General features: G+C 43.9%; 1 long non-coding RNA gene across 2 annotated transcripts; it reads left to right on the forward strand.

Moving 5' to 3' along the window:
- Window positions 1-17,876: 17,876 nt before the first annotated feature.
- On the forward strand, window positions 17,877-22,875 carry LOC125545960 (uncharacterized). 2 transcript variants are annotated; one of them, XR_015598977.1, is made up of 4 exons: window positions 17,877-18,219; window positions 19,570-19,678; window positions 20,246-20,548; window positions 22,702-22,875. It is a non-coding gene; the product is annotated as an uncharacterized LOC125545960 (long non-coding RNA). The 2 variants fall into 2 exon arrangements; XR_015598979.1 differs by having other exon boundaries at window positions 17,877-18,215.
- Window positions 22,876-27,353: the final 4,478 nt, after the last annotated feature.

Here is a 27,353-nt window from a genome sequence, read left to right on the forward strand (position 1 = left end):
GGAGCGGTGCTTCAACCTACACATTGATGGCGATGGATCTCGACGGCGTGGCACAGTGCAGATTCGGCGTCCGATGTGCGAGGATGGACTCGCGCAGGAGGACGAGGCTGTATGGCGTCGTGGTCGCGTCGATGGCAGAGAGACCTGGCATGGTAGATGCAACAGTACATCTCTGAAGATGGATTGGTGGCAGGTGGCTGCGGCGGCCTCATACCCGGCACACGTTCTGGTTGAGGAGTGCGCTGGACTGGTGGGTGCCCCATATCCGGCAGGCGTCCTGGTTGGGACCTCAGGTCATAGATGTTAGGTTTGGCTGCGAGGTCTGTTTGGTATTAGGGTCATACTATCGGCATCCCTACATCAACTAGATAGGAGTAGCGACAGATGTTGCCTAGACGGTGGCTTTAGTCTTACTGTTTTATGACTTTGTAAGGTCTTATGTGAATAATTAATAAAGTGGTTGCATGCATCGTCCAGATGCAGAGGCCGGGGATCCTCCTCCATTTCTAAAAAAAAAAACAATGTCATAGATGAATAGCTACCCCACTCCATTCATCACCGTTTTGGTCTCGCAAATCATGCATAACAGATTACTGCCTGAGCTGAAGAATCGTCTTAGTAACGTTGCCTCCTTCAAGCTCGATGATGTGTTGTCTTTGTTGCAGGATCACGGCTGGAGCGACAACAACGATGCCATGTTTCTTCTTCATTGGCACCCTTCTCCACCAACATGCTTACTTCCTCCTCACCAAAGAGACGGCAATCGACACCAACTCTTCGTATATATGGGAATCAAAGGTGTCGCCTAATGTAAAAACTTGTGCATGGCCTCTCTTCAAGGATCGCCTAAACACTTAAGGCAACCTCTTCCACAAGAACATCGCTCCCGATTCCTGCTGCCTGAGATGTGATGCTACCCTCTAGGACACCTCACACCTATTCATTAACTGTCATTGGGCTTCACGGTGTGGGCTTAGCTGGGGCTCCGGACGCCCGGCCTCCATTCTGCCAATTTGGGAATTTATGACTCCACTGGTCGTCGACAACAACCTATGGGCAACAGTGGTTCAAACCATCCAATGGAAGATTTGGGACTCGTGGAATGTTGCGGTCTTTCGCCATAAAACCCATTGTCCTCACACTATCTTTAGGACCATTTTTGTTGATTTTACGCTTTGGTCTTTTCGCTTTAAAGTGCACTCTGCAAAGGTGGTTGCCAATTCTTGGTGCCAATACCTTTCCTTGCAGGGTAGCACCTTCATGCAAACTTGCCTTTTAGGCACCCTTGATTAATGCATTGACGCGGGGATTCTCCCCTGCCCCAGTAGTTGTCAAAAAGAAAAGAGCATGGCTCTGTTCTTTAGTACTAGCTCTGAACGTACCATCTCCCACCAGCTTAGCAAATCAATGTTGAGGTTGAGGCCATGGTGAGCTAGGGATAATGGAGCAGAGGACACTTATGTGGCCAAACCTCCATCGAGAAAAGGAATTAAGCCTCAGGTACGGGTACAGTATAGTTTCCAGGACTTCGTCACAAAATTAACTGATGATAGCTAATGCGCTCACCAACTCTCCCCGTCGTAAGCATCAAACCCTTTATAAAGGACGTATTGCCCATATATGCAGTCTTCTTCCTGTATCCCTCTTAAGTAGTACCTTAGTAAGACAGCACTAGCAGCCAAACTAACATGAATAGTCTTTGGGGAGAAAAAGCAAGAGAGCACACACATCTCGAGCATGTGGAAATGGTGCAACCTATTGTGAGAATGAGAGGCATGTGGAAATCCGTCATGTGGAAAAATCATATGGGATGTAGAGGCATGTGCAGACTTCGTAAGATGGGAGGTAGCCTGCAACTGAGGTTACAACGGTGTCGAAGAGTTTCTGTCCACCCTCGAGTTCAAGTGCGACCCTACACCTGAGCTACAGCGAGCGAGCATGGCAAGGGAGGCAGTGGAGAGTGTTGATGTATAAACGCATAGCCCCCATTTCCTCATTAGCTTGAGCTGATAGGTGAACTAGCTTGTGCGTACAGTTCTACATGGTATCGGAGCCAAGATGTCTTGAGTTCAAGACACGGCTGACATAATTTTAAAATAAAAACTGCAGCCCTCTTTCAGACAACGTTTAAATCTGAGGGAGGCACACGTGAGGGAAAGTGTTGATGTATAAATGCATAGCCCACCTTTTTCCATCAGCTTTAGCTGATGGGTGAACTGTGTGGTGTGTGCAGTTCTATATAGAGAGAAGGAGGGCACAATTGCCGGCGCGCCTTAGTTGGGGCTAGGACCAAGTCACTAGAGCCTGGAGGCGACAGGAACAACCAAGAAAGAGGGGAGGGAGGAGGGGGCGGTCCGAACAGGCTACAAGCCTGAAAGAAAATGGTGGTTGCATCTAGGAAACGTTGCAAAAGCAAGATGTATATGAAAAAGCAAGATATAGCTAAGGATGTAACCAATTGTTAACATATAAGATAATACAGGTGAAGATATTCTATGAAAAAGGCAAGGAATACTAAATAAAACAATAAATTACATATATTAATTAGGAGTTCCAAATTATTTCGGAATAAATGAATATGAGAGATGAGACACTTCCAGAAGATTATGAATATAAGCCAAAAATGCAGAGCTATGGTATAGAAATACATGAATATTAAAATGGGAGCTGATTGGCAAATAATCCTCAAATCTAAGACAGATAAAAATGGCCAAGAGAAGGTGAATATAAAGTTGCACCGGATAAGGAACAAATCCAGGCACTGTTGATTAATGTTAAATGGCTGACTTCAAATGAATAAAAAGTAAGATAATACATTGCTTCAATACATGAATACACAATGCTTAATTTAGGAACTTAGTATAAGCAGCTTGAGATTTTATATTTATGTTAGAATATGTTCTTTGTAAAATAACCAATATTGGTAACTAAGCTACCTGAACTGAATATGAAGAACAACATGATTCCAATATACCCTCAAGGCCTCAATATCATCATCATCTTTTTCATCCTCATTGTCATCATCTCCTCTCTCTTGGGGTATGAAACAAGAAAGACAATCACTGACAATGTTGATGGATGGTCCATTTCAACTGAGTCATCCGCCACGCCATGTTGGTGTCATCTTGTGTCTCCATGTCTGAGTCACTAACGATGTAATAGCTTTTCTCCATGTCGAATTAGGCATCTGCCACAATGTCGTGTTCATCCACCATGTCCATCGTCACCTCAGCCACAATATTTTTTGCGATGGTGACGGCAGGCACCGCCAAGGGTCGTATTCCTTGGCAGTGATGATCACAACATTCACCATGACAAAGGCGTCATTCTCCACTATGTCCCCTATGTCCGCAATATAGTCACATACTTCTCCATCGATCTCATCTAACGAATCCTGGTTTAGGGGTTGTGCAAGAAACCGTAACTCCTGTTCCTTGTTGGACATGGTGCTGCGATAGAGTGAAGAACAATGAGGACTATGCTACGAATAGAAGTGGCACCGTCATCAATCTCATTGTGAAGAATTCAAGCATTTCAGCGTCTTAACTGCATGATTATTCTACTCCCTCGGAACAGCTATGATTTTCACCTACGTCTCAAAATATAACTCTGAAAATATGGCGGAGTTCGTCGTTAGCCTTGTAGACGGGAGTTTTTTTAATATTTTGTGATTGCTCTGTATACTTGAAAGGAGGGAGTATATTGTAGTATTGCGCATATTTATTGTATGATCATTTTTTCGAAAAGGAGGATGACCCCTGGCCTCCGCATCACATGATGCAGGCGGTCATTTTTTTGCGCATATTTATTATATGATCATACATTTTGCTTTTTGAAGACCAGTAAATCATCTGAAATGTCACCTTTCCATGAATCAGGGCTAATTAACATACCTGCCAATCTTTGGGTAGGGTCATGCTTATAGAGCTCAGAGCACGTATGGCTGCGTCATATCCTTCCACGGAGCCTTCTTATACTAGATCAGAAGGGCGCGCGTTGCCCGGCTCAGCACGGTGACCCAGCCTCTAAAACTTCAATATAACAAAGCGTTTTAGAACATCCAAGTAGAATAACACTACAGAGATATATCAAGAGCAAGGTATAGTTGCTGCCCAGGATAGCCGTGTTTAATATAGGGCATACAAATCAAATATATACCAAAAGCAAAGTGTAGTTGTTGCCTAATATAACAGCAATTTCACTACAGATCATAAAGGCAAAATTTGTAGCAAAAGCAAGGCACAATGTTTGCCGGGGACAACTGATTTGCATCAAGTAGTACAAAACATAAAGACATAAATTCTATAAATATAGCCAAGTAGTTCATATCAGCAAGTTTAAGAATAAGAGTTACAGGAGATGTTGTATCTGCCCATAAACACAATGTGACAGCGGACAACTGGAAACGATGCTCTGGAAACATCGATATCTACGGTACTTTATAGCTAATCATTATTGATAACTCTACTTTCTCTTTCCAAGTTCTGAGGCAAAGCTAATGCAATTAGTAGTGGACAATACTTGACAGGCTTCATCAACCTAATGATAATACGAAAGCTCTATAAATAATATTATAATTAGCTCATGAACTTAGGCACTATGCAAGCTATACAAAATTCGGATAGATGGCATACTGATTGTTCTTCTATTAGATTAAATAGAAGGCTGAAGATTGTTCTTGTAATCTTATCAAAGAGGAAATACGGTGGTCTGAATGCTATCCTATGAAGGAACGATCAACTCTTATGGTACTCCCTCTGTCCCAAATCTGATTCTAGGGAGCTTCGTATCATTGAAGAGAAGGAGTTCGATAGTTTATATCAACAGAAATGTGCATTCCATTTACAGTTGAACACCCTGGATGCATTTATGCGAGTGTGGCAGATGACCTGAATCGCTAATGCCGGCTGCTGGTTGCTGGTTCAACTGGCGACCAGTCCATGTCCAAGTAGGCTAATACTGTTCTAGTTGGAGATGGCATCTTCATCCTTGTATGGGCAGCAGTCTTCAGGTGTTAAATTTCATTAACTGTTGCAAAATAAAAAAACCTACTCTGTCATTTCCAAAGGGAAACAAAAACCCACAAAACAAAAAAGAAAGTACTTAGCAAGAGAGTTGACATAGCCAGACACACGCGTACTCCTCATCAATTACATATGAAAAGAACATTTAATGTGAATAAGCTGGTGTGGTATATGAGGATATGTTCACTGTTCATATCTATCGATACTTGAAAGTAGGTTCCGTGGATAGCATGGTACACTTTTCAGACTGAAATAAAATAGCCATCAACTTTTTGCCAAATGCAGAAATCATTCCCTGAAACTACCTTCTCATGTGGGAAATAAAAATAGGGATAAGTTGAGTACTGATTTATAACTAATGGTGAATTTAAAACAAATAAATACCTAGACAAAGTGGTGCTCCATCTAGAAAAGGTGCATAGACTATAAACTAAAAAATAAGAAAATATTTTCTGACGTTAAGGAGCATGAGGATATAAGAGTAACAGCAAAGGTCAGGAAACACCACTGATAAAACTAGAAAAACTATCAGAAGCCACCAAATTTCCCAAGCTCAACTATAGAACACGTGAAGAAATACAGCCGGAGCACCAATTTATTTATGACTTAATCGCCAGCTATAACTCAATCTAATTAGACAAAGAAATACCTGACAATTACAAATACATGTTACCCTTGTATTACTGGTTCATTCTCAAACTAATTACTGGTTCGTTCATGTTTCCCCTTTTACTCGTGTTCATTTTGGCGACAATTGATCATCCTATGTAATCTGTACATGAATCATTGCTGCCATATAAAAGAAATCCTAGAGCAGCAAAAAATGATAACAACTAAAATTAAATATATATCAAAGTATACCTAACACTAAACCTCAGATAAACAAGTGCTACTTTTGAGTATTTCCATTATATCTGTATGCATTACTACTAAAGAATTGAATAAACCAACTTCAAATCAGATCAACGTCTGGTACACACAGACAAAGATGACATGTTGGTACCTGTCAATAGATGTCTAATGTCTTAACCTTCCAGATTCAGTTTCTTTGATAACGTATTCTTGTAGATGCAAGCTGCTACACCAACAGATAAAGTGACCTGGAATTTCAAATAAACTCCAAGTAAAATAGGATTTTAACAGATAAAAAAGGTGAGGGTAGAAACACATACTGTTTAGTTAATTTCTTTGAAAGAATAAAGTTGTATACAACAGATGACATATTCTATACATAATTTCCCAGAAAGAAAAACTGAAGCAAGGCAAAAACTAACAATAGCAGAAATTGTAGGACATGAGCAGCAAGGGCTGGCCACAAGCAAGACGTGCGCAACAGCCGGCAATCAACAGCAGTAGCAACACGACACACAGCAAAAATAGCAGCAAGAGCCGGCCACGATCAGGACGCACGCAAGAGCCGTCCACGAGCACGACACACGTTGGGCCGCCGACAGCAAGAGAAAGCAGAGTTAAACATGATTGTTTGCCGTGATTTGCCCCTTGGGCCTTGCCATGAATATATACTGGACGATACTTGATCATCAAGATTACATCGAGAGCGCTACTGCTAAAACTAGCTATCTCCCACCCCCACGCTCTCCTCTATCCGATCCATTCTCACACTCACACTCACTCCATCTCCCGCTCAACCCCCCCCCCCCCCCCCCCCACGAGCCGGTCCTCCCCCGCCGGCCACCGTCGCCCCCGCCAGCCACCGTCGCCTACCCCTCTTCCCTCTGTGCCGCCGTCAACTCCTCCTCCTCGCTAGACTCGGTACCGCCCTCCTCCTCCGTCCTCTCTCGACTCGCCGCCGGCTGGCCCCTCCTCGCTTCGCCCTTCCTCCTCCATCCTACTCTCTCCTCCCTCCTCCAGTCGCCCCTCCTTCTCCCTCCTCCCTCCTCCATCCACAGCCCCTCCTCCCTGCTACATTTTGATTTAGTAGACTAGTTCATATGCAACATTTTGATTTAGTTCATATGATTTAGTTGATTTAGTAGGCTAGTTGATTTAGTTGATTTAGAACATTTTGATTTAGTTGATTTAGTTGATTTATAGAACATTTTGATTTAGTTGATTTAGTAGGTAAGTTGATTTAATAGGCTAGTTGATTTATAGAACATTTTGATTTAGTTGATTTAGTAGGCAAGTTGATTTAATAGGCTAGTTGATTTAGTTGATTTATAGAACATTTTGATTTAACAATTATTTTTCTTTCCTGTGAAGTGGATCGTAAATCCTTGCTCATATTGCTTTAGGAAAATGGCGCCACCATGACCACCACCATGTCGATTGTGCAAGTCAAGGTGCGCCAGCAGCCTTGCAACCTGCAAGCTGTTCGACATCTACTTCCAGCCGAGTTTTCGTCATGCGGCGGTAAGAAACTATATGAAATGTAACAACTATTTTATTTTTAGTGTTGGCATTACTGCATTGTGTCATTTTGCTTTTTTTACGCAGATCGTCCCATGCAATGTGAGGTTGAAATTCAATAAGCTGACAGGAGACACTGTGACATTTGAGGCTCCTAGGGGCCCGTACACTATGGAGGTCGAGAAAGGACGCAATATGTCACAGATTGAAGGAGATGGATGGGCCCGTTTCCTCGCCCGCATGCGTCTTACTAGTGGTGAGTTGATCAGCTTCTCCTTCAGAGCAGAAAGACCCAAGCCGGCTGTCATTTATATCAACCTGGTGGAAGATGATGAAGATGACGAAGATGATGAAGATAATGAGGACCCACTTCATGAAGCCATCGTAGCTCAAAGAATGAGGTTGAGCGAGGAGGAGGTGTGCAACCTATGGGACATAATTCTGCCACATGCTGACTTTGTCGAGGTGCCATTCGTGACCCGCCTGACAAGTACCATGGTTGATCGACATGATATGGTATGTTATACTTACAAATGCAAATTATCCGATGATATGCTTAGTGTAGAGTCCAATGATATGTTGTCTGGAATCTAGTCGATGATATGCTTTAGTGTAGAGTTCGATCACATGCTTATTAGTGTAGAATCTATGGAACTATTAATAGTGTAGATAATCCATATATACCTATTTGCAAGAGTATGTGCAAGGCTATTTATTAATTGATATGTTTTTCTTATTCAAAAATTGGCAAAGAGCCTATCTGTGAGTTATGGTATTGAGCATGATGAAGAAGGCTCAGCTGGACTACGCCTTACCGCAAGGGGCTCCATCACAACATGTACTTACCGCGTGGACACGGACGGTCGCACACACTTAAACTCGGTTGGGTGGAAGAGATTCCTCGATAGCAAGAATCTTCGTGTTGGACAGGCCATCCTAATTACTATCAGGAACACCCACCTCCCAGGCTTGAGGATGATGATCGTCTTTGATATCATCTAGAACTACATATCTGCGTGTGGCTATATCATCTAGAACTACATATGATGATCGTCGTCGATATCATCTAGAACTACATGTTGGGGAACGTAGTAATTTCAAAAAAATTCCTACGCACACGCAAGATCATGGTGATGCATAGAAACGAGTGGGGAGAGTGTTGTCCATGTACCCTCGTAGACCGAAAGCGGAAGCGTTAGCACAACGCGGTTGATGTAGTCGTACGTCTTCACGATCCGACCAAACGTACGGCACCTCCGAGTTCAGCACACGTTCAGCCCGATGACGTCTCTCGAACTCCTATCTAGCTGAGTGTTGAGGGAGAGTTCCGTCAGCACGACGGCGTGGTGGCGATTTTGATGTTCTACCGATGCAGGGCTTCGCCTAAGCACCGCTACAGTATTATCGAGGTGGACTATGGTGGAGGGGGGCACCGCACACGGCTAAGAGATCAATGATCAATTGTTGTGTCTATGGGGTGCCCCCTGCCCCCGTATATAAAGGAGCAAGGGGGTGAGGCCTGCCAAGGGAGGAAGCGTGCCGGAGGAGTCCTACTCTCACTGGGAGTAGGACTCCCCCCTTTCCTAGTTGGATTAGGACTTGGGAGGGGAAAGGAGTGGAGGAGAAGGAAGGAAGGGGGGCGCCGCCCCCCTCTCCTTGTCCTATTCGGACTAGGGGGGAGGGGCGCGCGGCCCAGCCCTTGCCTCCTATCCTCTCTTCCACCTAGGCCCACTAAGGCCCATTAAGTTCCCGGGGGGTTCCGGTAACCTCCCGATACTCCGGTAAAATCTCAATTTCACCCGGAACACTTCCGATATCCAAACATAGGCTTCCAATATATCAATCTTCATGTCTCGACCATTTCGAGACTCCTCCTCATGTCCGTGATCACATCCGGGACTCGGAACAACCTTCGTTACATCAAAACACATAAACTCATAATATAACTGTCATCGAAACGTTAAGCGTGCGGACCCTACGGGTTCGAGAACTATGTACACATGACCGAGATACGTCTCCGGTCAATAACCAATAGCGGAACCTGGATTCTCATATTGACTCCCACATATTCTACGAAGATCTTTATCGGTCAGACCGCATAACAACATACGTTGTTCCCTTTGTCATCGGTATGTTACTTGCCCAAGATTCGATTGTCGGTATCTCAATACCTAGTTCAATCTCATTATCGGCAAGTCTCTTTACTCGTTCCGTAATACATCATCCCGCAACTAACTCATTAGTTGCAATGCTTGCAAGGCTTAAGTGATGTGCATTACCGAGAGGGCCCAGAGATACCTCTCCGACAATCGGAGTGACAAATCCTAATCTCGAAATACGCCAACCCAACATGTACCTTTGGAGACACCTGTAGAGCTCCTTTATAATCACCCAGTTACGTTGTGACGTTTGGTAGCACACAAAGTGTTGCTCCGGTAAACGGGAGTTGCATAATCTCATAGTCATAGGAACATGTATAAGTCATGAAGAAAGCAATAGCAACATACTAAACGAATGTGTGCTAAGCTAACGGAATGGGTCATGTCAATCACATCATTCTCCTAATGATGTGATCCCGTTAATCAAATGACAACTGATGTCTATGGCTAGGAAACATAACCATCTTTGATCAACAAGCTAGTCAAGTAGAGCCATACTAGTGACACTCTATTTGTCTATGTATTCACACATGTATTATGTTTCCAGTTAATACAATTCTAGCATGAATAATAAACATTTATCATGATATAAGGAAATAAATAATAACTTTATTATTGCCTCTAGGGCATATTTCCTTCAGTCTCCCACTTGCACTAGAGTCAATAATCTAGATTACACAGTAATGATTCTAACACCCATGGAGCCTTGGTGTTGATCATGTTTTGCTCGTGGAAGAGGCTTAGTCAATGGGTCTGCAACATTAAGATCCGTATGTTTTTTGCAAATCTCTATGTCTCCCACCTGGACTAGATCCAGGATGGAGTTGAAGCGTCTCTTGATGTGCTTGGTTCTCTTGTGAAATCTGAATTCCTTTGCCAAGGCAATTGCACCAGTATTGTCACAAAATATTTTCATTGGACCCGATGCACTAGGTATGACACCTAGATCGGATATGAACTCCTTCATCCAGACTCCTTCATTTGCTGCTTCCGAAGCAGCTATGTACTCTGCTTCACACGTAGATCCTGCCACGACGCTTTGTTTAGAACTGCACCAACTGACAACACCACCGTTCAATGTAAACACGTATCCGGTTTGCGATTTAGAATCGTCCGGATCCGTGTCAAAGCTTGCATCAACGTAACCATTTACGATGAGCTCTTTGTCACCTCCATAAACGAGAAAGATATCCTTAGTTGATGTAGGGTAGAACCCTAATCACCCGATCTTTCACGAAAGGAGCGGATCCCAACGATGAACACGAAGAACACTAGGGGGGAAACTAGGGGAAACACAAGAGAATCACTCAACCAACAAGAAATAGTCACACATGCGCTAGATCAATGAACACAAAGGTAAGATACAAGATCCAAAGTCAACAACGGACGATACACGGTAACCGGTTCTTCTCCGTGAGGAGGTCTTGATGGGGCCACCCAAGAGGGGTCTTGAATCCAAGGGGATCTTCTCCGTAGAGGGGCCGCGGTCTCTCTCGTGGAGTAGATCCGTAATGGATGAGCAAAGCTCTATCTCACATATGAGCTAATCCTCTGCTAACCCTAGAAAGTTGTACGGGATAGAGTATATATAGTCTAGGGGGGTAGAAGGGGTACACGGGCCTCGACCCTTTACTGTTCGCAGACAGGGAGGCCGGATGTCCGGGCGTCGGGCCGGATGTCCGGGCGTTCACGGAGGGCCGGATGTCCGGGCTGTGGAGGCCGGATGTCCGGGCTGGTGAAGCTGGCCATGTTGCTCTTGGGTTCGGGGGGGTCCGGATTTCCGGGCGAAGAGGCCGGATTTCCGGGGCTTCGGGAGGAGCCGGACGTCCGGGGCATGGGGCCGGATGTCCGGGGCCTGTAGCAGCTGTCTCTTCTTCCTTCTCCTTCCTTTGCTTCCGCGCACGCTTGGCCTTGGTCCTTGGGCTCTCCATGGTCTCCTCGGGTGTACCTGAGTATGCACAAGGTCCGCGCTTGAAGTAGCATCCATGTCTTACATGCGGAAAGGGAGGATTCTGAAAGGAGCGAGTTCACCTTAGGTCCAATGGCGTAGGCTCGAGTGTACACGGGGATGATCGTCGGATGCTCCGCATCATCTCCCCTCCCTTGGGGAAGATCCGACCTCGGATCGAAAACCTCATCACCATGGAAACAGTTGTCGTGGACGGACTTGTAGTTGGACGAAGAGGAAGACATGGCGCAATCCAAGTACTCGAAGTTGCCGCAATGCTCGATGTCGTGGCATGAGTGGAGGTTCGAAGGTGCATCCAATAAGTCCGAGCGCTCCTCAACTTGAAGGTTCATGGGTTCCATCTCCAATGTCGGTCCTCCATCCAATAGATGTAACATGTAGACAAGAAGAAGGAAACAACAATGAAAGAGTGACCCATCCAATATGCATATTTGAAGATGGCTCAAAGGGAAAGAGTTCACCTTTAGGAGATTCTCGCAAATGTTGGTGTTGCACATCGTGTATGCCTTCACATGACCAAATTGTGTCATGACGGTATCGCCTTGTGAATCCTTCAACATGAAAGAACATGACAAACACTCAGAAAAATAAATGAGGTTAGCGGAGATGCAAAACCTATCATTCATGTGGTAAAATACCGAACAAGTGTATGCATCATGCTCATCATAAAAAAGGACAAGGGAGCACTTCATAGTATGGAGGCATATGATGATGCGAGAACAACCAAATACAATAGGCTCAATCAAGCAAGCATGCATCACAAGTAAAGTGTCCAAGTCTCCACGATCAATAGATGCAACAATTGGAGGCAAGCGACAATGAACAAGATGTATCAAGTGAGAGGCACGAGCATATATGTCATCAACCCAATTAAGTGAGTAAGAAAGGAACATGGGTGATGCAACAAAGCAAGCAATCATAGCAATCAAGTGGTGTGAGCTAGTAGTGCGAAGATGCAACGTACTAGCATGAACAATTCACATGACATAGCACAAGCATGAAAGGAGGATATGAGCAAAATAGCATCAATAGCATGAGGCACATGATAAACATGGCAATAGCAACAAGGATCTCCACCAAGCATGCAAATACACATAGGAGTAACATAATTGTGAATCAGGGGTAGATGCAAGCAAGGGTCACAATTGCATGGCAAAGGCATAGAAGCAAGCATAGCATGCAAAATGAACACGGTAAAATGAGCATGAAGCGACAAGCGGTATATAGCCCATAGCCGTGTGAGAGACAAGTAGAAAAGATGCGCGTAGTCGTTGCGTGAAGAGAACGGTGGTAAGGATAGTCCACGGGATCCCAAATCGTTGTTGCTCTCAAGAGCTCGTTTCGTCAACTCGTGGGATTGAGAGGTTGACGAGTATACGTGAGTACCTACACAAAACAAAGACAAAGGGAAAATTGTGTGTGCGTGGTAGATGTACACATCATCCATCATGATGCATACGTGCTTGTGTTGGTTAGCACAAAATATCCAATGCTCAAATAAATGAGATGCGTGATATAGAAATATGTCATCCATCATGAGAGGTTTGTTATTATGTATAGCATAATGGAGACTCAAATTGTGCATACAAGTATAAGGATCATGCAATGGATGGGATGGATCAAAATCTCCTAAAATGTATGAGGAAACTATGGGGGTCTCCTCATGAGCAATATTGTAAACATCACATGGAGAAAATGGACAACATCCAAAACAATGAATATCCGAAGCTAGGTGGTCATGGCATGGCATATGAGATAAAGGATGCAAAGGGAGCATATCAATATCGTCACAAGAAAAACAAATGCCGATAACCATGGGCTTGTCATCTATGCCATAAGTGCAAATTGGGTTAATCTTAATGGCATATGCATAGTCACTATGAAGAGATTGCAAATATGACATGTGGTCGATCTCATGCATAGCATATGACAAGTCAAGCGGATTGGCAAACATGATGTGACCGAGAGAATTGTCACAAGAAATCCTATGTAACATGGCATCACAACTAAGAGACTCCACATGGCAATCATCATACTCATCATAAATGGGTAAATCATCGCATGGGGAAATCATACTAGCATGAAGCATGTCAATAGGTGGATCAACATCAAGAAAGCAATCAGTATCACGAATGTCCACTAGTGGGACTAAAGCATCACCGTCACCTATGTTACCGTTGTCATCCCACTCAAGTGGTGTAGGTGAGGTGGGAAAGACCAAATGGTGGTCATCTTCATCTTGATGGAACCATGCGGGGGTTGCATCATATTCCACCATGGCCATCGTCTTGTCCAAGGGGAGGACGAATTCATCACGAATCGGCGCATCATCATATAAGGGACCTAGCACCAAATGAGAAGGCACAATAGAGATAGAGGTCAAGTCGTTAGTGTTGAAAGTGGCCTCACATGACCTATCAACTATATCACTCTCTCTATGTGGTGGTTCACTCACTCCCTCAAAATAGGTGCACTCAAACTCACATATGGTGGAGTCACTCATCTCACTCAAGTGGTGGGGGTTGTGGCTCTCCTCACATGGGAATTTTGGCAACACATATATGTGGCTAGTGGTGAAGTCACTCTCACTCTCAATATGGTGGCACAAGTCACTCAAGTCATCATACATCGCCGTGCTCGAAGGGAAAATCCCATGCTCAACCATCTCGTTGTTGTCACCGTGGATGAAGGCCGAAGATGGCACATCATCACTCTCGCCTCCTAAGATGGAAGCATCCTCCGTGCTCGTCACCATGTCGCATGCCTCCCAAGCATGTTCCTTGATTGGCTCCATAGTCGTAGTCGTCGCCGCACCGTCTTGAAAAAGAGTCATGGAGGACTTGGCATCATCAATGCCATAAAGAGGGATGGCGGTGAAGTCAAACTTGGGAGCATCGTCTTGGAGCTCGTAGGGCTTGGACATCTTGGTGGTACTAGCCTCATGCTCGTCTTCTTGGAGCTTGGTCTTCGAGAAGTGTGCTTGGGGTCGAGAAGCCTTGGCCTTCATGAGTTCTTGTTCCGCCTTGAGAGCACCAATGTAGTTGTCGTCGAGGGACTTGTAGTTCTCGAGGAAGATCGTCTTGGAGATGCCATTGTGTAATCCCATCGTGAAGTGGAACTTCATCGAAATGGGGTCGTCCACGCCGGCTCGTCGCAAGGCTTTCTTCATCTCCTTGAAGTACTCGTCAATGGACTTGGATCCTTGGATGGTGTTCTCCAATTGGCGTTGAAGTTGTTTCGTGTAGGATGGGGGCACGAACTCTCGCCACAAAGCTCTCTTCGTCTTGGGCCAACTCATGTTGTAGGTCTCCGAAGGTGCATGAAGCCACCATGTGGACGCGTAGTCGTGGAAGTTCCTTGTGGCGCAATTCACTTGATCTTCGGGAGGAACTTGATGTAGCTTGAGGTAGTAGTCCATCAAATGCTCCCACTCGAGATACTCCTCGGGTTCTAGAGTCCCATAGAAAGGACTCTCATGGTCGGTGTCGAGGTCGTAGTAGCTCGTGGAAGTCGCGGACTTGAGCTTGGGGATCTTCTCTTGAGGTGCTTGTGGGCGAAGATGCCGTATGTCCATAGGCGAAGATGCCTTGAAGTCACTTGGCGAAGATGCCAAGGGAGATGGTGAAGTCGTTGAGCAGTTGTCGGTGGAGAGCTCTTGACCTTCACGTACTTGGTGGTGATGGTGTCGATGCCGATGTGACCTTACCGGAGATGGTAACTCGGAGGCATGTGCTCTTGAGCGTCTTCTCGAAGATGAGGAAGACCGCTTGTAGGACTTGATGAGGGCTTTGATCTCCTTCATTTGAGCTTGCATCTTGGCGTCTTTGGAGTTGTGCGTGGCATCGAACTTGTCGTTGTTGTTGTAGACCGAAGATGAAATGCCTTGCATATCCATCACTCCAAGAGAAAAATGTGAGTGGTAGAAAGAGAAGAACGAATACCAAATGTACCTTGACCGAAGTTGAAAGTGGATCAATGATCACTCCAATGTGGACAAGGAAATAGCACAATTGGTACCAATTCTTGTCGGTTTCTCACACCTACACAAGTAAGGCTTATGGTGGAGCTCGGTGAGGATAGTGGCACAAAAATTTAATGCAAAATGTTAGCAAGAGTCAATAATGTTGAAAGAGATTCACAAATTCGCAAGTGAAACAAGTAGACCAATAGCAATATGTGGCACACGGAAACACACACACGGATAGATAAATGGGGTCATGCAACTAAGAATGAGCTCAAAATGTGGAATCCACGGAAAACGCTCGTGTTGCACAACTCAAGAGAGACGCTAGCACGATTGCTCAATAGGCGGATACGACACTTGTGCACAACCTATAAGATGCAAAATGGATAACATTCTATCCCAAGTATGCTATGTGTATGATGTTCCGATGGTATGATCCAAGCTGATCTTATATGCAATGTGGTATGATGCTATGGCTATTGCTTACAAGCTTCTTTGCTTTTTCTCTTTTGCTTAAAAGCTTTATTCTCTTTTTTTGTATGGCCACTTTTGCACAATGCACAAACCAAGATAGCAATTGTGTATATGCGGGAACAAACTTGAGGCACAAGGGATGATATGATACCGATATGATATGGTATGTATGCAATGTATGGTGTAGATCACTAATGTGCACAAGTAACATTGTCGGCAATACTCAAATGGCTTGTCTCGCTAGGCAAGTGACACAAAAATGGGCTAGGGGTTATCAATGCAATGGCAAGGGAATATACAATGGAGGGATACCACGATACCGAGATGATATGGAGGTTACCGTCCGTGGTGATGATGAGTGGCGGTGATCTTGATGGAGATACCAAGATGATGGAGACTCGTCCCTAAGTAGCCGAAACACCTTAGGAAACGGAAAAACCGCGAACTCAAAATCTCAAGTGTCAAATGTCAAATGGTGGTAGCGGGATGCGATGGTGGTTGCGGAAACGCAATGATGGGATGTGGAGTACGCAATGCGGAAATGGAGGGTAAGGTGGTGTACTATACACGGTGTCGGAGTTGGAAGCACGGTCCCTAAGTAGCCGAAACACCTTAGGAGACACAACTCACAACACAAACAAAATTGGGTTAAGTTGGGGTGGTGGAAGTGTATTGTGGGTAAGCCTATGCGGAAGTTATGGTGGTGGTTGATGAAGAAGCAACCGTCCCTAAGTAGCCGAAACACCTTAGGAGACTCGAATCACAACTCAAACAACCACTAAGGCAATGGGGAACAAAATTGGTTAGGTTGCGGAAGTCGGTGGTGGTTATGCGGAAGTTGTGGTGGAAGCCCTAGGCAAAGATGCCAAAGTTCCAAAAAATTGATGGAGTCAAATGGTTATGGTAGTATTTTTGTTGGAAGGGGGATGTCAAGAGCTTTTCAACGAGGTAAAGAACGCGAAAATCGGACTCCGGATGAATTAGTTATGGACAAAACGGTGAAACGGGGATGGCTGAGATGTCAGGGGCCGGACATCCGGGCTCGGGGCCGGAAATCCGGGACCTGATGTCCAGAACCGTGCAGATTTTATGCTACAGGAGTCGGATGTCCGGCTTGGGGCCCAGATGTCCGGCCAGGTGGCCCGGATGTCCGGGCTGAGTCGCGGATGTCCGGCCCGATGATTCTAAAATCTCGTTTGGGACATCAAAACTCGATTTGGGGGCGGAAATAGATGGTATTTCATGGATGGAAAGTGGGGAAACTTGGGGATATGCTAGATCCACTCGAAACCAAGCAAATCCATGGATCAAAATCAACAAAACATCATCAAACCAACAAATCACAAAAAAAATTGGGGCCTATTTTTGGTGGGAATTTTCGAAATTAGGGCGAAACCAAGCAAAAGAAGGCTAGAAAAAGAGGGGTGGGGGCTCCAAATTCGTGATCAACCTTGCTTTGATCCAAGATGATGTAGGGTAAAACCCTAATCGCCCGATCTTTCACGAAAGGAGCGGATCTCAATGATGAACACGAAGAACACTAGGGGGAAAACTAGGGGAAACACAAGAGAATCACTCAACCAACAAGAAATAGTCACACATGCGCTAGATCGATGAACACAAAGGTAAGATATAAGATTCAAAGTCAACAACGGACGATACACGGTAGCCGGTTCTTCTCCATGAGGAGGTCTTGATGGGGCCACCCAAGAAGGGGTCTTGAATCCAAGGGGATCTTCTCCGTAGAAGGGACGCGGTCTCTCTCGTAGATTCTTTGCCATCTGCTGGCAGATGGCAAAGAGATGGGGTTATTTTTTTCAGGTAAGAAAATGTTCTCTCTATCCCCTCCCTCTCTCCCCTCCTCTCCCTCTCTCCCACGCATCTCACTCGTCGCCGCCCAAGCACCCCGCCGCCCCACCACCCCACCACCCCGCCGCCGCCCCACCACCCCGCCGCCCACGCCCGCACCACCCGCCGCCCCACCACCCCGCCGCCCCACCACCCCACCACCCTCGCCGTTTCTCACCGACCGGAGCCCAGCCGCCCCGCCCCTCCTTCCCGCCCTCCTGGATCCAGCCGCGCGGATGCGCTCCCCTGCGTGCGCCCCTGCTCCTGCCCTGCGCGGGCTTGGCTGCGCCCCTTCCCCGACGTCCTGGCGCCCCTGCCCTACCCCGCCCTGCCTCCCTGCAAAGCCGGCGGCAGTCGCTGCCCTCCCTCTCAGTCACCAGTGACCAGTCCCCGGCGGCAGCAAGCGGGCAAGTGAGCAAGAGCAACCCGATTTAAGGAACTAAAATACCCCAATTTCTGATTTAGTGTTAGTTTTTTTTTTGCACTTTGGTATCCAGTACATCAACACATATAATTTTGCACATCATTTCTGCCTCAATTAGCTTTGATGTTATTTTAGTGTGTTCGTAAGATCTTATTGAGAATTTTAGTGTGTTTGTAAGATCATATTGAGAATTTTAGTGTGTTTGTAAGATCATATTGACAATTTTAGTGTGTTTGTAAGATCATATCGATCTATTTCTATGTGATATTGATAATTAGTTAGAACATTCACATGTCCTTTTGTTTAAAAAAAATTAGGATGGACCACCCTGTTATAAAATGCTAGCTCCGCCACTGCCTACCACCCCACCACATTGAGGATCTCCGCCAAATCATTATGCTGTCCTTTTCTCAAGGATCGGTGGCAAAATCTGTGAGAGATGTTCTCCCATTGGTGGATTGAGTTCAGGGGGGCTTCTAGATCGAGATTGAGTGGGAGGGGGTTGACGAGGAGAGAGCAGTCAGGCGGCGGCGGCGGTGACTTGGAGCACAGTCCAGCAACAACGGTCGTTCGGGAGCAGGAGCGTGACAGCGGCTGTTCGGAAGCAGGAGTGGGATAGCGGCTGGCCATCGCGGGGTTCAGTTGTTGGAGAGGATAAGGGGGACGGCAGCTGCGCTGGGCACCATGGGACACCCAACATGGGACATGATCGGCGGCGGCAAGTTGATGGCTGATTTCTTTGTTATCCTTTGTTGTGGTCAGTGGTTTCGCATCCTTCTCGATCCCTTGCCACAAGGCAATAAATCGCAAAAGAGCAAACACCACCCTGTGCTCCGCCTTCCATGCACCTGTATTCTTCTCCGGACCCCGAACCAAAGGCTTCTTCAGGTCCTTATCAAGGTACGGCTGGTGGTTTCACCGTGGAGCTCCCTCGCCGTCAGTACAGCGACACCTGATCGATCGTGCCGCAGCTCATCACCTTGCATCGCCCTCCCACCACTGCTTCTTTCTGATCTTGGTCAGATGTTCTGGTTGATGTGCGAGGAGATGAGAGGGCAAGCTAGGGGAATGGAACTAGAGATACGATTGTAGAGCGGCATCGTTGTTGTCCCTGTTGCTTTATTCTTTTCTTACTCAAGTGGTTACTATACCTTCATCAGTTCATCTTCAAACTTTTGATTGTCTCAGCTTAGCTTGCAGTTCCAGCTTAGATTTGTCAGTTTTATGGGTTAGCCAAATTGTTCAAATATATGTCGTCCAATTTATTTATAAGCCAACTGCGCAAATGTTTGGTTGATTCACAATTTTCTCATCCTTTCACCACTTGTGTTTATCAGGTCTGGAGATATGAACCAATCACCCATATGCCTTTACTAGGCTGATGCATATGGAGTTTGCAATCAGATCCAAAATACAGATGAAACTGGAGCTGTCTAACAAAAGCAGGTACAACCACATCTTATGCTTCAAAAATTTAAGATACATAAGGACGTGGGAGTCCACTGATATGTATGTCTTTCAAATACACTTTGAATGGTCCAGGAAAAAGATTTTTGTGTGAAGAGTGTGTTTTGTGTCCATGTACATTAGTTAGTTGTCAAGTTAGTATGTTATTAGAGGATATCTTACTGCAGATTTATTTGGTTAATACTGGGGGATAGGTACTCTCGCCCCCTTTCTCTCTGAATGCATTGAAAGGAGTGCCATATACTGGTTTTACCTTTCACAGTCATGAGTTATGAGTCATGAAAGTAGAAAATTATTTTACAAGGTCAGGGCAGTGCCACAATGATGAACCAATGTATCTGGACTTGCTACAAGGTTTAGACGACCTGAAGTGAGGGCGAATAATGCACATTTTAAACATATGGTGGTCCGAACTATCAGTATGTTCCCTACTGCTACTGAATAGATGATTTTCTAGCTTATAACAATTTGAATTATCAATCAGCATGTAGTTGCCTGCCCAGTCGTTGTTTGTATTATTCCTTAAATAGTTGATTGCGCATCCAGGGCACCATTATTGATGGCAAGTCAATTGCAGAGGACATAAAGTTACAGATTGCTGAAGAATTTCGTCGAATGAAAAAGGAAGTTGCACATGTTCCTGGATTAGCTATTGTGTTGGTAGGCGATAGAGGGGACTCTCAATCCCATGTGCGATTTATAGTGAAGGGTTGTGAGGAAGTCGGGATAAAATCTTTGTTGTCGGAGTTGCCTCAGAACTGCACAAAAGACGAGGTGGTGGATTCAACATCAAGATTGAATGGAGATCCATCTGTTCATGGCATCCTTCTGCGGCTACCACTACCACAAGTAATGTATTATACTTCTCTGGTTGCCCCACTAGAAAAGAATTATGTTTGGTTTAGTTTGTAGACTGATATCATAAAAAACTTCTTCATCCACAGGCAGAGAATTGTTTTGATGAATTTTTTGAATAATAAATAATAGAAAATAGTTTTGATTACTGAATAATACAAATTATCTTTGTTCTCATGGTAACAGAAAAGTAACCTCAGTCGTAACTGATTTGAGTTTTCATTTTTAGTATATGTATTGTCAAGATTGCGCCTACTTTATCTCCAGGTTTTGTTGGCATAATGCATCATCAAGCTTTCTTTTTTATATGATTGTATTTTTTAAGTCAGCATATGGATGAAGAATATGGAGTATTGTCTCAGAACAGTAACCGAGCTCATCTGCTCCCGTCATGAACACTAAAAAAAATATTAGAAAAATTCAGAAAAAACTGATTTTTTTTCATAGAAGATGTTTCAGTGCATGAGGTCCATACCAACTTTCAACGCGTTTGTACATCTCAGTAGCTCTCAGGAAAAAAAGACAAAACTACCACAAGTAATGTATTATACTTTTCTGGTTGCCCCACTAGAAAAGAATTATGTTTGGTTTAGTTTGTAGACTGATGATAAAAAACTTCTTCATCCACAGGCAGAGAATTGTGTTGATGACCTTTTTGAATAATAAATAATAGAAAATTGTTTTGATTACTGAATAATACAAATTATTTTTGTTCTCATGGTAACAGAAAAGTAACCTCAGTCGTAACTGATTTGGGTTTTCATTTCCAGTATATGTTTGGTCAAGATTGCGCTTACTTTATCTCCAGGTTTTGTTGGTATAATTCATCATCAAGCTTTCTTTTTTATATGATTATATTGTGTAAGTCAGCATATGGATGAACAATATGGAGTATTGTCTCAAAACAGTAACCGAGCTCATCTGCTCCCACCATGAACACTAAAAAATGTTGAAAAATTCCCAAAAAAAACTGATTCTTTTTCATAGAAGATGTTTCAGTGCATGAGGTCCATGCCAATTTTCAACGCGTTTGTACATCAGAGTAGCTCTCAGGAAAAAAAGAAAAATTTGAGGTCTGTGAAACCGTGTATTGTTCATGTACTGCTCGGACCGATTTTTTTTCTGAGAGCTAATTAGATGTCCGACCGCACTGAAAATTGGCAAGGATCTCATGCACTAAAGCATCTTCCATGGAAAGAAAACTTGGTTCTTTTAATTCTTTAGTATTTTTTAGTTTACTTTTCATCGGGTGCCGACGAGTCCGGGCTCAGAAATGGATATTCGGATGTAATGGTCTTTGTGTTAGTTTTTTTTTCAACCAAAAACTGGTGCCAAAAGTGGGAGACGGCTCGCAGGAGAGAGATGGGACAATTGTTGCTTGTGCCCAACGTATAGCAGAAATCATCAGCTATTGTTTGTTCAAAAAGCATTGACTTTACTTCAGCAAGAACAATTCAGCATCAGACAACATTTTCATTGTTTCAAACAGTTTACCTACACTTATACAGAGTTCAACTCAAAGTGAATGATGATTCAAGAGAGTAAGATAGATCACATTTCATTATTTTGTAAAAGAATTGCACTTTCAGTTGAGATAGTTTATGTGACGTATATCAGGTGCTCTGGAGACACTAAATGTTTATCTCCCGTTGCAACGCACGGGCACATGTGCTAGTTTAACCTAGGATAGCTCTAAAATGACCTATACCTAACATTTTTTCCTCCAAAATGACTTAATATGCTTAGCTAGCTTAAAAATGACCTATTTAACCTAGGATAGCTCGAAAATGACCTATACTTAGCATCTTTTCCTCCAAAATGACTTAATATGCTTAGCTAACTCTAAAATGACATAATATGCTTAAGAAATGACATATTTTAGCTCCTAAATGACTTCACATGCTTAGCTAGCTCCAAAATGACATAATAACCTTACTTAGCTCTAAAATGACCTTAGCATGTTTTACACCAAAATGACTTAGTATGCTTAGCTAGCTCGAAAATGACATAATAACCATACTTAGATCCAAAATGACCTATTTTACAGATATAAGTTGCATGATAATAATCTTCACATTTTAGTTGCATCATAATAATCTTCTTCTTCTAGTCTTCTTCTTTTAACTTTCTTCTTTCCCATTTTACAGATTTGCTAAAGATCACGGAAGCTTGGGTTGATGGAGTGCTTGTATTTAGTTTTTGTTTTGACCTTGTGAAACTTGCTACCTATGGATGAAACTGTGTAATATTGATGAAACTATGTATATGAATGGATGAAACTTGCTACTATTGGTAACATGTGTTGGATATATATGTGTTCATGACTATTGGTAATATATGTTGAATATGCTATATTGGTCATATAAATATATTTGTGTTTGATTTTCTGTGAAAATGAATTGATATAAGAAAAAACAAAATTAAATGGGGCAATATAGGCACTTTGCCATCTGCTGGTAGATGGCAAAGAGCTTTGCCATCAGCTGGCAGATGGCAAAGAGGCCATGTGTCATCTACATGTAAAATTTGGGCTGGCCTATTTGGGCTTTTTGCCATCTGCCAGCAGATGGCAAAGCTCTTTGCCATCAGCTGGCAGACGGCAAAGCATGCAGCCTTTGCCATCTGCTGGCAGATGGCAAAGAGCATGCAGTCTTTGCCATCTGCTGGCAGACGGCAAAGTATGCCGTTAGCCTTCTAACGGGGCTAACCCTGTTAAGAGGCTTTGCCATTTGCCAGCTGATGGCAAAGGCACAGGCTCTTTGCCCTCAGCCAGTGGATGGCAAAGAAGCCTTTACCGGCAAGGTTTCAGACAAACTGTTTGCCATCTGCTGGCAGATGGCAAAGCCTTTGCCATCCGCCGACCATGCCTTTGCCATCTGCCATGGCAGATGGCAAAGTGCCAGATTCCAGTAGTGTAGTACTCCCTCCGTTTCAAATTACTCGTCATGGTTTGAACTAAAACCACGACGAGCGATTTGGAACGGAGGGAGTACTACCTAGTACCTATAATGCTTTATGAAATTGATATCTAGTAGTAGTATCTGGAAATTGCAGTTTATTGAAACTGAAACGGGGTAGGAAGCTGGGGAAAATGATGAAAGATCTAATAGTAGTGAGGGGCTAGGAAATCGCTATAGCTAACTAATAGTAGCACATTCCACAAAAGCGCTGCTGATATAGTCAACAGTAGTAGCGCGGGTGCGTACCGCGCTACTACTAACAGTTCGTGTAGCGCCGTAGTAGTAGCGCAGTTGCCCGCGCTGCTGCTAGCCTCAAAACCCGCGCTACTACTAGGGTTTCCCTAGTAGTGGGCGTTTGGGCAGACATAAAATTATCTTTCTGTAAACAAAGAAGGTACACTAAAAAAGGTTAAATAAGCAGGTGGATTAGTGAGAACTTTTTTTTTGCGGGTGCGATTAGTGAGAACTAACTAGTGGTCAAATGATTAGGAGGGTGGTGGTACCCTAAACCCACTAGGGATACACTTTAATGTCTCTGTAATGTGGATAATCTTTTCAATGGGAGGTGATGTTTCCCGTCAATGGAAAGGCTCTTGTGGTTACTTTCTCAATCTTAAACTAGAACGAAACATTTCAGGCCTCGCGTCACCCACACGGGTGATATGAAGGCGTCTAGAAAGTGTTTTTTAAAGGAGTAAGACCTCTGACCTTTGCATGAGAATGATGTATGCGGCCACTTTATTAAAATCCAAAAAAAACCAAGGTCCGTAGTATAGTACAGCTTGTAAAAGGAGCACAAAAAGCAAATAAAATAAACAAAGCCACAACTGGCAAAGAACAGGACAAGACGACTAAACATATATCCTATTATTGGACCACCATCCAAACCGGTTGTAGATAGCCGGTGTGAGCGTCTCCCATCGGTTGTACCCAGTAACCAAAAGCTCCCTAGAGTTCGTATGCGTGATTAATGGCCACGTATGGGTCCGAGCGGAAGCTCTGTAGATAACCTACAAGAAATTCATAAGACTCTGTCTGTTAAAGATCATATCATTCCTGCAATTTCATATAGCCCAAAGAAGTGCACATATTCCTATCCGAATACGTCCCACAGTAACTGGCTCCACTCCAATAAGCCACGTCCCAAATAACATGTTGATACTAACTAGAGGGGCTGATGTTAAAGGCTATATGAATCGTAAGCCAAAGAAGCTTAGATAGAGGGCAATCGATGAAGAGATGTTGTATTGTTTAATCATTATCACAAAAACAACAACGTGAACTACCTACCCAACTATACTTAAGAAGGTTATCTTTGGTGAGTATCACTTGCTTGTGAACGAACCACATGCATATCTTGATTTTCAACGGAACTTTAATTTTCCAAATATGAATATAGCTCGGGATTGGACCAGAATTAATTAGATCCAAGTACATAGATTTTACCATGAAAACATCATTCCTAGTTAACTTCTAGTGAAACGAGTCAGGCAGATCAGAAAGTTGAACATCAATCAATCTTCGCACAAGATGCAACCATGAGCTCCACCACTCTTCCACAAGGGACCTCCTGAACTGGATGTTGAACTGGATGTTCAATGGGGACGGTTGTAATACTGCAGCAATGTAAATCTCATTACGTTGTACAATATTATACAGAGTGGATATTGATTGGCCAAAGGCGTCTCCCCTAACCATGCATGTATCTTCCCAAAATCTGGTTGTTGTACCATTTCCAACAACAAACTTCGCTCTGCAAAAAAAAAAAAATCCTTGGTCCGCATTAGCCCCTTCCAAAACGGTGAGTCATTAGGTCTGGCGGTAACATTGGACACAGACTTTGATTGTAGGTATTTGTTACATAGGATCTGTGCCCACATACCTTCGGTCACAACCGATAACCTAAATAGCCATTTGCTGAACAAGCATTTGTTTTTGATCTTTCAGGTTCTCAATCCAAAGACCCCCTTGGTCTTTCGGTCTGCAAATAATATCCCACCTGGTCAATCTGTATTTTCCCACCTGATCAATCTGTATTTCGTATTTACTTCATCACAGTGCCAGAAGAAACGAGATCGATAAAAATCTAACCTTTTCAGCACCCCATAGGTACTTCAAAGAAAGATAACAGGAACATCAACATACTAGGTTATGTTGAATTTATTAACACAAGCCGACCTCCACAAAACATAAGCTTTCCCTTCCAGGAGCTTAGTTTTTTTTTTCAAATTGATCCTCAATACATTTCCATTCTTTATTTGACAGTTTGCGATGATGAATTGGGATACCAACGTAGTTGAAAGGCAAGGATCCCATTTCACAACCGAACAATTGTCTATACGCCTCTTGTTCCTCTTTGGCTCTTCCAAAGCAAAACAATTTGCTCTTGTTAAAATTAATTTTTAACCCCGACAATTGTTCGAAAAAAGGCAAAGTACTAACTTCATATTTCTAGCCTTTGCGAGATCATGTTCAATGAATATTATAGTGTCATCAGCGTATTGTAGTATGGGGGACAAGTCCTCCTACTTGGCTATTCTCCTTGGCCCTACCGATAAGTTCTGCCAACATATCTGTCACTATGTTGAACACAATAGGGGACATCGGGTCCCCCCGTCTGAAGCCCTTATGAGTCTGAAAATAATGACCCGTGTCATCATTCATCTTAATCCCCACGCTAAGTGTATATTTAAGAATTGTCATATTTATTGTATGACCATATATTTCACATTTTGGAGACATGGTATTTTCTAAAACATTGCCTTTTCATATGGATGGGAACTAATTACCACGGTCACCAACCTATGGGTTTCACAACACATATAAAGCTCAAAGCATGCATGGTAGCCTCCTATCCTTGCATGCAGTCTACTTGTGTACCCTCCTCTCTACCTTAGCCTCTTTTACCTACTGAAGGAGATGAATATCAGATACCCACACTAGCGATACTAATTTGGTATATCGGATAAATGTGGGTTGGGAATGGGAGGTGTGAGGAAAGGCATTCTTGGACGAGGCTTTCCTTCCAATTGTCTCACTTGCTGCAGTATTACTGCGCTTGGCAGAACAGTTGTTGGGAAGGACACTCTCCATGGAGGGTTTCCTTCTGGTTGGGCCACGTCGTGTAGAGCTAGGGTATCCACAGGAAGCAAAGGGACAATGCTGGTTGCCAGAGGGTGGTCGTTCATAGTGCGGACAAGAGAGTGAATCTTGCCTGGAAAATGCATGCAAAGAATCAGTACGTCTCAGAAAACACCAGTGAGTACACTTGCAATGCAGTTTGGAGCTAGGCAAGGAATTATCTTCATGATTTCGGTATGAGGCGCAGATGTGCAAGCTCTTGTAGACGACCACGCCATGTCTGGCTGGGGAAGTGCCAGATCAGGCGGAGCTCGACGTGGTCGTGAGGAGAGGCAGCAAATGTGATGATCTGCATACTGACATCAATGTCCTGACTTCTTCAACGACGTACATTATTGGTGAAGATGTATTAGACTTAGGAACTGGTGCAAGATAATCACATGTGATCCTTAAAGTGAAAGCACTTGTATAGTTACTCCCACAATAATAGTTTACCCGAAGTATATCGCAGAACAGGAAGGCTATGAAATAGCCAGCTTCCACTAGAGCGCATGGTCGGATGTTAAAGGACTGCAAAACCTACATTTCAATAGTTTGAAATGTTGGACAAATGAAACTCCGGTTCATGATGACATGACTGAAGGCTCCTATCCAGCCCTTCCATCCTACAGCAAGTGCTAACTAAAAGTTTGATCTAGCTTGCATGGAACCACTGCCAATCGCACCACTGAGGCTTCATGCTGAACAAACTCTGAGAT

The sequence above is a fragment of the Triticum urartu genome, chromosome 3A (genome assembly GCF_056163025.1).
Source record: "Triticum urartu cultivar PI428250 chromosome 3A, HENAU_Tu73, whole genome shotgun sequence".
In the NCBI taxonomy this organism is placed as follows: Eukaryota; Viridiplantae; Streptophyta; class Magnoliopsida; order Poales; family Poaceae; genus Triticum; species Triticum urartu.